The sequence below is a fragment of the Globicephala melas genome, chromosome 11, assembly GCF_963455315.2.
Source record: "Globicephala melas chromosome 11, mGloMel1.2, whole genome shotgun sequence".
In the NCBI taxonomy this organism is placed as follows: domain Eukaryota; kingdom Metazoa; phylum Chordata; class Mammalia; order Artiodactyla; family Delphinidae; genus Globicephala; species Globicephala melas.
This window is the reverse complement of record NC_083324.2, coordinates 31,041,638-31,054,734: the sequence shown is the minus strand read 5'-3', so window position 1 is coordinate 31,054,734 and position 13,097 is coordinate 31,041,638. Positions and strand designations below refer to the sequence as shown.

At 45.5% G+C, this 13,097-nt stretch overlaps 1 protein-coding gene across 29 annotated transcripts in view; it reads left to right on the top strand.

The window, feature by feature from the left end:
• PXK (PX domain containing serine/threonine kinase like) overlaps positions 1–13,097 on the top strand; it is a 75,280-nt gene that overhangs the window by 8,064 nt on the left and 54,119 nt on the right. Inside the window, exon 1 of one of the 29 annotated variants that reach the window (XM_070046615.1) lies at positions 10,339–10,409. The exons of the other annotated variants lie outside the window; for them this stretch is intronic. The gene's annotated coding sequence lies outside the window, so the exon portion shown is untranslated. Of the gene's footprint in view, positions 1–10,338; positions 10,410–13,097 lie in introns of those variants that run through there. 29 annotated transcript variants of the gene reach the window in all.

Here is a 13,097-nt window from a genome sequence, read left to right as displayed (position 1 = left end):
AATAAAATAACCCTCTGCGTTGTTCTTTTTCCTGCCACTTCCTCTGACAAGTGACCATGCTAATTGACATTTGTGGGAGTAGGGGACAGCTGACATCTTTCAGAACGCCGCTTCCTGAGAAATGCATTTATATTCTATGTGGCCCAGCTGTCTTCCTTTCCCCTAAGAGGAGTGCAGTCAGGCTGTGGGTGTATATCCTGGGCTTGGATGCAGTCTGCTCTATGAATGAAGCACACAGTTTCTGCCGTGTCAGAAAGCCTCTAAGATGTTGGGAACATTAATGAGCATTTATGAAGAGTCTTCTGCGTGCCAAGCACTGTGCTGTGTATTAAAGTAAAAAGATGAATGAAATAGGGAGCTTATATCCTGGTAGAGGTGGCAGACCTCTAAACCAAACAAGAAGTAAGGTATTGGAAGTGCCAGTCTGGAAGGATTGGGACTTTGGGATTAGTAGATGTAAACTATTATATATAGGATGGATAAACAACAAGGTCCTACTGTATAGCACAGGGAACTATATTCAATATCTTGTGATAAACCATAATGGAAAAGAATATGAAAAAGAATATATATGTGTATGACTGAGTCACTTTGCTGTACAGCAGAAATTAACACAACATTGTAAATCAACTATACTTCAATAAAATTTAAAAAAAAAGAAAGAAGGTGTCAGTCTGCCCTGGAGCAGGGAGGGCAAAGTGGGCGTGGCTCCACCCAGGTCCTCCTGGGGGAACTAAGAAAGGCTTAACAGAGCCTTTCAGAGAACTTGTTCTAAATCAGCACTCCCCAGGCCTTTTTTTTTTTAAATACATCTTTATTGGAGTATAATTGCTTCACAGTGCTGTGTTAGTTTCTGTTGTCCCAGGCCATTTTAACTGATATATATATATTTTTTTCATTATTTATTTATTTATTTGGTTGTGGCAGGCAGGCTCCTTAGTTGCAGCAGGTGGGCTCCTTAGTTGTGGCTTGCCAGCTCCTTAGTTGCGGCATGCGAACTCTTAGTTGTGGCATGCATTTGGGATCTAGTCCCCTGACCAGGGATCAAACCCGGGCCCCCTGCATTGGGAGTGTGGAGTCTTATCCGCTGCGCCACCCCGGAAATCCCTCCCCAGGCCTTTTTTTTTTTTTTTTTTTTTTGCGGTACGTGGGCCTCTCACTGTTGTGACCTCTCCCGCTGCGGAGCACAGGCTCCGGACACGCAGGCTCAGCAGCCATGGCTCACGGGCCCAGCCACTCCGCGGCATGTGGGATCCTCCCGGACCGGGGCATGAACCCGCGTCCCCCGCATCGGCAGGCGGACTCTCAACCACTGCGCCACCAGGGAAGCCCTGCAAACTCTTTTCATAGTAATAATGAATTGTGAAAACCTCCTCTGGAAGTGATTTTAAATTTAAAAAATATTTTATTCAGATTAGCACATTTTTGAAAATTATATTAATGTTTGGGATCAGAATTATACTGGTTTTTGAAATCTTACAGACAGTAAGAATTGTGATAAGGTGAATAAAACTTAAGGCACCGATAAAGGGCTTTTTCAGACAATTTGCAGAATAACCATTTTTATATGATTCGCACTTCCTGTATTTCTCACTAATTTCTCACTAACTCATATTTTGCCATTGGCATTCCTTAAGCCTGCCTTTAGTCATGGTCCATTACGGGTGTAAATGAAAACATATATGACTAAGAACAAAATAATTTTAAAAGCTATGTAATGGTCAAAACCATGATAAACCAACTAAATGATGAGCACCCTCATCTGATCTCTGTGGTGCCTCCTGTACTTCTTGCATGCACACTTGGAGGCTCTTTACCTGTTTTGAGTTAAAGGGAGAAAATATTTAAATAATTATTTATTGACAGATTTTTTTTTTAAGTACAAATAGAAACAGAAGCCTTGTAGCCTTTAACACATAAATTCTGCAACACTTTCCAGAGCCCCTAACTGTTCATCTTGTTCCAAACTCTTACTAATCCACCATAAGGATCTCAGTTTAAAAAAAACTAAAGAATGAGCAGCTATGTTCTCTGAGGTCAGGATGCGTTTGCAGGCTGCAGGAGGTCATTAGTTCATTCAGCTGATACTGCTGTGAGTATGCCCCCGTGTTCCTGGCACTATCCTAGGCACTTGGGATGTAGGTCTAAGCAAGATAGACTTGGTCCCTGCCTTCATTTGTTCATTCATCCCACAAGGATTTACTGTGGAGGATTCTGGTGTGGAGTAAAAGATGGAAAAGGGGGACTTCCGTGGTGGCACAGTGGTTGGGAATGCGCCTGCCAATGCAGGGGACGTGGGTTCGAGCCCTGGTCCAGGAAGATTCCACATGCCCTGGAGCAACTAAGCCCGTGCGCCGCAACTGCTGAGCCTGCGCTCTAGAGCCTGCAAGCCACAACTACTGAGCCCGCACCTGGAGCCCACGCTCCGCAACAAGAAAAGCCACTGCAATGAGAAGCCTGTGCACCACAACGAAGAGTAGCCCCTGCTCGCCACAACTAGAGAAAACCCGTGCGCAGCAATGAAGACCCAGTGCAGCCAAAAATAAATAAATAAATTAAAAAAAAAAAAAAGATGGAAAAGGGAGACTAGAGCCAATTGTGGGGCCCGTTGGATGCCAGGCTAAGGGATCTGAACATCAGTGAGGGGGCTTGAGCATATATGTGGCAGAAAGTGGTATTTTAGGACGCTTAGTTTGCTAGTGGTGTTCGAGGTTCAGTAAAAAGGGTGAGGGAAGGGGAGAAGAGAGTCCAGGGTGATAACGAAGCAGTGCAGTTAGAAATGCCACATCTCAGGTCAGTGGCAGAAGGGAGAGAAGGTAGACAGAGAAGGAGGAGCACATTAGAGGAAAAGTCTGCTAGGTAGGGGCCGGGAGGGAAAAAGAGGCACTAGAAATGATTAGAGAAATAGTACAAGGTAAGCAAGGGGTACCTGGTCTTCCCAGGAAGATCGTGAGTCTAAGTTTGGTTTTAGACAATACTTGTCATGATAACAGCTAACATTGTTTAAGCACTTATTATATACCCTTCCCTGTGCTAAGTGCTTTACATTACTTATTTGATAAGTTTTGACAAATGTAAATGTAACCACGGTGTAACGTTTTCATCACTCCAAATATTTCCTTGGTCCTCTTTGCAGTCAGTACTTTTCCTCTGATCCCTGGCAACTACTGATCTGCTTTCTCTTACTATTGTTTCACCTTTTCTAGAATGTCATATATAAATGGAATCTTGTAGGATATAGTCTTGTGTCTGGCTTCTTTCACTTAGCATAAAGCTTTGAGCTTCCTCCATGCTGTTGCATGTTTCTTTTTATTGCTGAGTAGTATTCTACTGTATGAATGTACTAGTTTGTTATCCATTCACCAGCTGGAAGACTTTTGGGTTGTTTCCAGGTTGGGGCTGTTTATGAATAGAGCTGCTGTGAACATATGAGAAATGAAAGTAGACACACTTTCATTTCTCCTGGGTAAATATCTAGGAATGGAATTGCTTAGTCATATGCTAAGTGAATATTTAACTTTATAAGAAATTGCCAGACTTTTCTAGATTCTCATTTGATTCTCATAACCACTGTGAATTGAGTTTGTTATTTTTCCCATTTTTCCGTTAGAAGAAAGTAAAGTGCAAAGAGGGTACGTAACTTGCCCCAGGCCATAGGACTGGGGGCAGCAGAACGAAGGTTTGTATGATGCTAGTGGACTTTGAATGAAAGAGATACCAGTCGGGAGCCATAGCCAACCTGATCTGTTATTATGGCCACACCAGTATGATGGCTCCACATAGCCTAGGCCTAGCCAAGGGCAAGTTAGCGGTCCTTCCCTGAGCCGCAGAACCAGACACGGAGTTGGGTGACTGTTTTCTCGTTCTTCCATTCTGGCTGCTAGGAGTGGAGTTAATTCATTACATATAGTGGAGGCCTTAGGGCAGTGCTGTCCAATGGAAGTATAACGCAAACCATGTGTGTAAATTAAAATTTTCTAGTAGCCCACATTAAAAACGTATAGAGAAACAGGTGGGATTAATGTAAATAATATAGCCTACTTAACCCACTATATCTGAAATACTGTCACTGATTATATGTAATCAATATAAAAATTATTAATGCATTTTACATTCTCTTGGTCATATGAAGCTTTTGAAATCTGGTGTGTATTCTCCAGGATTAGCCTCGTTTCAGCTGCTCAGTAGCCACACACTGCTTGTGGCTACTATACTGGACAGCACAGATGTAGACATTAAAAATGTCCGGAGGCACAGTTACTAAAATGGAAAAAATTCACGTTATATTAAATGGGGGGAAAGCAAGTTTTAACACTATGCTTAGTATGCTTACATTTTCATAAATATCTGTTTATATCTGCAAATAAGTAGTCTATAATGGTACTGTAGCCACTGGACTACTTAAATTTGGTAAAATTTAAAATTCAGTTCCTAAGTCACACACAGGCCACATGTGCATAGTGGCTGCCATATTGGACCTCACAGCCTTAGGTCATTATTTTCTTCAAACCGTTGACCTGATTGGGGAAGGCTGAGCTAGAGAGTAGAACCTTTCGGTCTGCATCCAGCGGGGCTTTGTGACCATTGAGATCCAGAGCCGCCGTGGTTTTTAACAGTAAAGCACAGGAAAGAGGTTCACTGTTCATTGTGCAGCTGTTGTTAGAGGTTAATAGGAGCGTAGTGTAGAAACAGCACGGCCTAGTCAAAGACCCTGTTCTGGTTTGGTGCAACTGCCATTCAGATGGCTGAGTACTCTGTAAATCTGTGTCCACTTTAGGCATGTTCATATAAAAATGCTTCTTTCTGCTTCTTCAGAACCTAGTGTTCATAGTGGGGCTTGTTTAAAATAGTTTTCTTACTTGTACACAGTCTCTGTGCAGTGCCCAGGTAACATCCAGCCCAGATGTACGTAGACAACAGTCTGTGTACATGTAGTAGGAGGTTAGGTTGCAAAGTGCAGCGCACTGAAGTCAGGAGACTGGGCTGGGAGGCGCTGTGCGAGCCCCATATTAACTCAGATCACCCAGGCCTGGGTTCTCCTTACTTTGCCTCCACTCTCTCCCAGCCTCTTCCTGACTGGATGGACTGGTTCTGCCTGTTCAGCCAACCTCAGTTCCTCAGAATGAGAGGGTAGATGGTGAGAAAGCGTTCTGCCCAAGGCCATAGAACCGAGGAACTGCTCTGCCCCTGGGTCAGTCAGCCTTGGGGTGGAGTCTGTTCTCAGCACTTACTAGCTAAGTGTGCTTGTTCAGGGCATCTACCCTCTCTGAGCCTTGGGATTCTTATAAAAGAGGAATAGTGATATCTACCTCCACACATTGCTGGAAGATGGAATAAGCTGAGGAACAGAAGGCGTAGAGGAAGTGCTCCATAAACAGCAGTTATTACCTTCAGCTCTGAAGAGATAAATGGCAGCATGGTGTGAATAGTCACGTATGTGGTTAGTTATGAACTGGAACTTGTGTCTCAGGAAAGAGCACAGTGACATTTTTAGGCCAGGTAGAATAGATTTATGTGTAGTCAGCTCTCCATTATCCTTAGAGATGGTGGCCAGTTCTACTATAAATTATTGAAACCAGTAGGGACTCCCCTAGCTTGACTTCAACTTATAGTTTCAAGCTTTTTTCCCACCAAATGTTTTAGCATCCCTGATACAAGTAGAAGAGTTCATTTATTTGACTTTCATCTTCTGTTTTTCCAGTCTTCCCAGCACAGTAAAAGTGCTGATGGGTTGTAAAATGACCAAAAGATCTCTTGCCAAAGGAAAAAAGATGCTAGCTTGCATTTATCATTAACATCCTGTACTCTTATCTAAGCTCAGATAATTTCAATCCTTATCACTCAGGATTCCTTATTTTATTTATTAAAATTTTATTTATTTATTTATTTATTTTTGGCTGTGTTGGGTCTTTGTTGCTGTGCGCGGGCTTTCTCTAGTGGTGGTGAGCGGGGCTACTCTTTTTTTTTTTTTTTTAAATATTTATTTATTTATTTGGCTGTGCCAGGTCTTAGATGTGGCACGCGGGATGTTTGTTGCCATGTGCTGGATCTTTGTTGTGGCGTGTGGGATCTTTTAGTTGCAGCATGCAGGATCTTTTAGTTGCGGCATGTGGGATCTAGTTCCCTGACCAGAGATCGAACCCCAGCCCCCTGCATTGGGAGCGTGGAGCCTTAACCACTGGACCACCAGGGAAGTCCCGGGACTACTCTTCATTGCGGTGCGTGGGCTTCTCATTGCGGTGGCTTCTCTTGTTGTGGAGCACGGGCTCTAGGCGTGCAGGCCTCAGTAGTTGTGGCACTCAGGCTCAGTAGTTGTGGCGCATGGGCTTAGTTGCTCTGCGGCATGTGGGATCTTCCCAGACCAGGGCTCGAACCCGTGTCCCCTGTATTGGCAGGCGGATTCTTAACCACTGCGCCACTAGGGAAGTCTGGGGGTTCCTTATTTTAAAGTAGCACGTTTTAAACTACATGTGTGACAAACCAAGGAACTTCTTAAAAAATTGTTTTTCCTGATTGCAAATGTAATATATGCTCATTGAGGATAAAGTGAAAAATAGAAAACAATAGCTAAGAGAATTTAAATCACATATAATTTCACCTCCGGAGACAACAACTGTTAACATTTGGTGTAGTTCCCTCTTCCTATCAATGTTATCACAGAATTTTTAATCCTTTTTTAATAGTTAACAATATAATATATACCTTTTCCCAAGTATTGAAAAATCATTTTAATACATCCTTTTTTTTTAAGATTTTTTTTGATGTGGACCATTTTTTTTTTTTAAGATTTATTTATTTATTTGGCTGCTCCGGGTCTTAGTTGTGGCAGGCTGGCTCCTTAGTTGTGGCATGCAAACCAGCCCCAGCATGCATGTGGGATCCAGCTGCCTGACCAGGGATCGAACCTGGGCCCCATGCATTGGGAGCGTGGAGTCTCATCCACTGCGCCACCAGGGAAGTCCCTTTAAAGTCTTTATTGAATTTGTTACAATATTGCTTTTGTTTTGGTTTTTTGGTCGCGCAAATCGTGAGGCATGTGGGATCTTAGCTCCCCAGTCAGGATTTGAACCCTCATCCCCTGCACTGGAAGGTGAAGTCTTAACCATTGGACCTCCAGGGAGGTCCCAATACATCCTTTTAAAGGCTTGTGTATTCTTCCACTATGTAGATAAACCATAAATAGCTTGTCCAATCCTCTCATTGCTGATATCCAAGTTATCTTAGCGGGAGAGGCTTTTTAATTAGCCCCCTTCAAAACTGGGCGTAGAAGCTGGGACGATAGAGGCTGGAAGGATGGTACTCCTTGTTAGCAATCAGAGACTGATGACATTGTTTCCCATGGTCAGAGAAAACGGCTGCTGCTTCTTTCTCCTCGGTGCTCTTGGTGCTGCTGCTGTCTCGTGTGCGCTGATTCACCTGCAGACACCTTGCCTTCACTGTTTTCTTGGCAGAAAAGAAAACTAAGTTACGAAGCTAGCCTTTGTGCTGGAAGTTTTGAGTACACGACCCTGCCTAACGCTCGCCACAACCCTGTTGGAATGGTATGGTTTTGCAGATGAGTAAACTGAGGCTCAGAGGAATTAGGTCACAAAACTAGTAAGTGGCAGAGAGCCGTTGCCCTTTCCCTGGGGCCTTGTGGTTGTGACGCGGGGAAGGGGCACACATCGTAGCCGATCTCCAGATAGTGGCCAGCTCCTGCTGCGGGCTCCAAAAGGACTCTGGGTGGCCTGTCCCCGGGCAGCGGCAAACGGGGGTAGATAGAGAATTAGCCCAAGGAAGAGGAGCACTTCAGTCCCGGCAGGTACTTAGGTTGGAACCAGCTCAGGGCGTGAGGGTGAGGAGTTGGCCGTCTTAGATACCAGAACCCACATAAAAATCCTGATTGCCAGCCAGATGAGAGTTTGTGTATTTGTCTTTTCTAGCCAGTTAAATATGTCAGGTGTGGTTCTCTGAGATTATGTTCACTGCCTCTGTTTCTGCCCTTTCAGGGCGTCGGCCCAAGACATGTGAGGATTATTGAACAAGCGAAGGTTGTATTTCATTTTTAATTACTATTTAATTGAGCCTCAGATTTTCCAGGGTTTATTTTCTTTGCTTTGACGTAAGATGGAATTCATGGGTTCCCATCTTAGCAAATTATGTAATTGCTTTGGCATCATTTAGGGGTCTCTGTGCTATAGAATGCTACAGAAACTGCTGTTTAAAATGCCGCATGCATTCCGTAGTCGTGTCTCAGGTCAAAGGATTTTGGAGTGCCGCTTTGCAGTATTTCTTCTGGCTGGAACATTGGCTGTCTTTGAAGTCAGCGTGGAGGCCAGCTCCCCTGGCAGGGCAGGAGACCGTCCCACAGAGGAGAGCGTGGACTTCAAAAGGCCTGGAGAAGGAGGCATGCGCAATACAGCCGCTGAATCTCACTGCGGGGATCAGAGCATGTTTGTGATGTGTTCCTTGCCCCTTCTGTGAATGCAGAGTGGAAACTAGAGAATTTGTTTTGCATAAAGTTAAAGCACAGGGTTCTGTGATTCAGTCAGTTTTGGTTGAAAAGGAGATACACTTGGCTTCGCTCAAAACTTAACCTGAGGGCTTCCCTGGTGGCGCCGTGGTTGAGAATCTGCCTGCCGATGCAGGGGACACGGGTTTGAGCCCTGGTCTGGGAGGATCCCACATGCCGCGGAGCAACTAGGCCCATGAGCTACAACTACTGAGCCTGCGCGTCTGGAGCCTGCGCTCCGCAACAAGAGAGACTGCGCACCGCGATGAAGAGTGGCCCCTGCTTGCCGCAACTGGAGAAAGCCCTCGCACAGAAACGAAGACCCAATACAGCCAAAAATAAAAATAAATAAATAAATAAAAAACTTAACCTGAGTTGCCAAAACTCAGGTTAAGATAGTGGTGATTCTTCAGATGCCTTTTAAAACCCTTAACTCTTTTCATTCGTTTGGGGGCAGGTTTTGTACATTATTGACTTGCACAGCAATTAAAGCAAAGGCATGTTCCATCCCTGAAAATCTGCGGATGAAACAACGATAAGTAATGAATATTCAGCAGAGCAAGGAGTAATCATTAATTCTAAGTGGAATATTAAGGATTGTAAGCAGCCAGGCAGGTGGCCAGTGGGCTGAGCAGAAGTCCTGCAACCGTGAGAATTTCCTCAGAAAGCTTGCTGTCCAGCAGGGTGGTGCCGCCCACTGGCCCAGAGGCCGCAGCTCTTGTGCCGTGTGATACCGTAGGTTTGAATATTGATTTTATAAAATCTAAGGGCTTGGGAGACCCGTGGGGATTTTCCGGAGAGTGCTGTTAGACTTTACCTGCATATAGGTGCACATGAAGATAGCAACATGCTGCCTCCTTCCCGAAGGTGCAGGCGATCAGTTAACAAATACCCATCACCAACGTTCGCTGCACTTCAGCCCGTTGGCTTGACCTTGTGCTGGGTGCTATTTGGAATATGAAGAAACGTGTGTTCTAGCCTTGAAGAACTTAGTTCAGTTGGAGAGGAAACCTGGCCCCCACCCCACCCCTCACACATAGGCAGACACGGGACAAAGATAGCCGTAACATGGTTAAAAAGCTGACCTTCCCAGGTTTTGATTAGGTAGCAAAGCAAAGGGAGAGGAGTGAGTGAGGGGTGTTGAGGATACACAGGGTCTGACTGGGTAGAGGAGGGATTAAGCGGAAAGAAAGGGTTAGGACAGTTCAGGCAGGCGGTGGAAGAGCATGGAAGCTAGGCTAAGGAGTTTGGGTTTTATCCCGTGGCCAGTGGGAGCCCTAGAAGGTTCCTGCGTGGGGAAGTAGCATAGTGTTGGGTGTCTAGCAAGGTCACTTGTGCTCAGCGTTCTCTGCGGGCCTCCCTATGAAGGGAAAGTGCCGGGAGGACGCAGGTCTGGCAGTGAACTGGGAGTGGTGTGGTTCGTGGGCGCTGGAGACGCACAGATCTGGCCTCCTATCCCAGAGCCACTGCTCTCCAGTCAAGGCATTTATGCTTTCAGAGACTCAGTGCCCCTCCCTGGCTGCAAATGAGAGTTACTGTTCTTCCGTGTTCACCTGAAGGTGACATTGGCAGATCTTGTGAGTGGGGCCACCACCGTAGGACCATTCGGGAAACCCTAGAGGGCTCAGGTTAGGTACCTCCTACACCGAAGAAGAAAGCAGAGTGCCTGCCGAAGAGGCCAGGAGGGCTGAGGGTAGGCGGAGAGGATGCTGTGAGCTGTGGTGGGTGCTTGGTTCACTGGTTTCCTTCCTCTCAGGACAGGGTGTTTCTTTTTGTAGTGTGAAGCTGCTTCCTATTGAAGAGGTTTTAGAACCGTGATTCTTGCCTCTGGCAGCACATTGGAATCACCTGGGGAACTTTTAAGACCTACTAATGCCTGTGCCTCGGCCCAGACAAGTTAAATCAGAATCTCTGGCAGGTAGGGTCAAAGCATGGTTGTTGGTTTTTTTTGTGTTTTTTTTTTTAAGTTCTCTGGGTAATTCTAGAATGTAGGAGGGTTGAAACCCTCTGCTTTAGAGGTAAAGATGTGGGAACGCTGACAGGTAAAAATACCTCCAGACAGCTGCCCTGTCTCTCTGTACTCTGAGTCTCAGTAAATCTGATAGCTGTGCCAAAAGGGAAGAGAGAAGAATGCCGTGGGTTAGGTGGGTTTGGAGGTTGGCTTAAGTTTTGGCTTTAGCTTCTTTTACACATTTCTTTCCAAGTGGTCTGTGTTTGTACCCTCACTAAAGTAATTTGGGGCCAGAACGATTCAAAATAAGTTTTCCTCCCTAGTTTTTCTAAAATCTCATCACACTGAGGCATCTTTGAATGCCCGCCAGCTACAGTGCAGTGAAATCTTAAGTATCTCTTTGGAAACTCGGGAGATACAAAATGTCAGTGAGGATGCTTACTGGGGAAATGGCCTGCACTGGAAGCATTAATCAACAGTTGTGGGAATGACAGTCCCTACCCCTGTACTCTCAGGATGAGTCCACCCGAGTTCCCCAGACTGGTGAGGACCCCCATCTTTCAGGGCTGCAGAAAGAGCCAGGCTCAGGGCGTCCCCAGGTCCCTGGGGGTTGCCAGCCATGTCTGGCAGGTTGGTGGGTCCTAGGAATCAGTGACTGGGGTTCCGGTTCCCAGTCAGCTGCTTCCTAGCTGTGCAACCCTGGACAGCTCACTTAATTTTGCTGAGATCTACCCTCCAGGCAGCTGTGAGGATTGGATGAGAAGTGTTAATGGGCCTAGGAAAGTTCCTGGCACAAGATCAGTGCTTATTTTACGCTAATTCTCTCTTCTCTTCCTTTACTTAAGTCAGAAATCACGTGGTCCCAGTGCCTTTCCACTTTGAACAACTTCGGTCCCAACCACCCTGACTTGCCGAAATGCCCACCCTGCTCCGCCAGGATAAGGGTGTGGTGTTGTGAAGAGGAGCGGGAAGAAGGCCCTTTGGGCGCGTGGCAGCAGATGGCAGGGATGGGCAGCCGGCATAGGTCTGTGTGACGCAGAGCCGCCCTACAGGGCCCTTAGCTTTCCCTTCTGTGCCTGGTGGTTGATTGTCTCTTACATAGACTGCAGGTTCTGTTCCACACAAGAGAGGGTGGCAAAGATGGGAATGAGTCACTGGAGGATTCTGGGCTGGTGACTCCGACTCTGGAGGTGGAAGCCTGACTTCAAATGTTGCGTTTCTACTGGTCCCCAGGGCACTCCTCTCTCTGCTTTAATCAGAGCTTCAGCCTGGTTGCAAGCAGTAGAACAGCTGTACTATGTTTAGTTGACAAATTGGAGATTTGAGGTGAAAGTATTTCCTTTTGGTCAGGCTGGGTGGTGGTACCAAGCCAACGAAAAAAATTAAAATGTTTTGTAGTTAGGGATGAACTTGCTCCATTCAAGTGGAATGAAAGTATTTCTGAGCAAAATCACTGTACCTATTTCCCATTGTCTTTCTGTATCTGCAACCACACGGCAGATGGGACCTGAGGGCAACACTGGAGCCTTAACGTGTCTTAGTGTGTCTTTACAGAAGAAACACAGTGGGGTTTTTGAGGCCACCAGTAATTAAGCGAGCCCTCTAGGTGGGAGTGCACATATTCTCAACGGTGTGGTGTGTGGAGTACCAGTAAGCTGCAGCTGGGGGCAGATGATGACAGAAGTAACCCCTCCACCACCCTGCATCCCCAGCCTCCATAGACTGGAATGACCTGTTTTACTCGATGCACCTGGAACTGGGTTTCTCAACCTCAGCACTGTTGACGTTTGGGGCCAGGTAGTCAGTCCTTCCTTGTAAGGCTGTCCTGTGCATCGTAGGTGTTTATCAGCATCTCTGACCTCTAGCTGTCAGATGCCCATAGCACTCCCTCATCCTGTGACAACCAAAGATGTCTCCAGACATTGCCAGGTCGCCTCTGGGGCAGAACCACCCTCTTTGTAGAAACACTGATATAAACATAAAGAGTGTCTCGGCAGAAACATTAATTAGGATGTCAGTTTGGGATATCGTAGTCTGACATCAGGGCCCAGGCACCGTCTTGTAGTTACTGCTTCCCTCTTGCCAGATGCTTTTCCCCAACATTATTGTGTGCCATATTATAGCCAAGTTAAAAAACAAAAACAAAAAACCCCCCAACTCCCTAAACTGTGCATATACAGAGGGAAGGAATGGAGTCAGACTGTACCTTTCCTGTTTAGAATTATACCCCCAGCATGAACAAAACACAGGGATTGGAACATGGTAGGTGCTTAATTGATGTTTACAATTGGTTGCAACATCTTTGTAAAACACAGGTCTAAGCTTTAAACCCAAAGTATATAAAGCAGGACAGCAGTGTTAGCACCTACCAAGTGCTCAACATTGAACTGAAATTTTTAAAATTAATATTATTCCTCTTATAAATCATAGTGAAGCAATGGATGCTTGAAGTGATTTTTGAGAAGTAACAGTTCCTCCCTGACTTAGACATCAGCTTGTCTATGTGTAGTTGTTTGGAAGTACTCGATTATATGTGCTGATTTTAGCTCTACTATAAGAATGTAAAAGCCCAGACAATTTGCCAGTAAGACAACCCTGAGAAAAAAAGAAAATTTTAAAGCTAATAGACTGATCCCCAAATACAAGAATATCAGA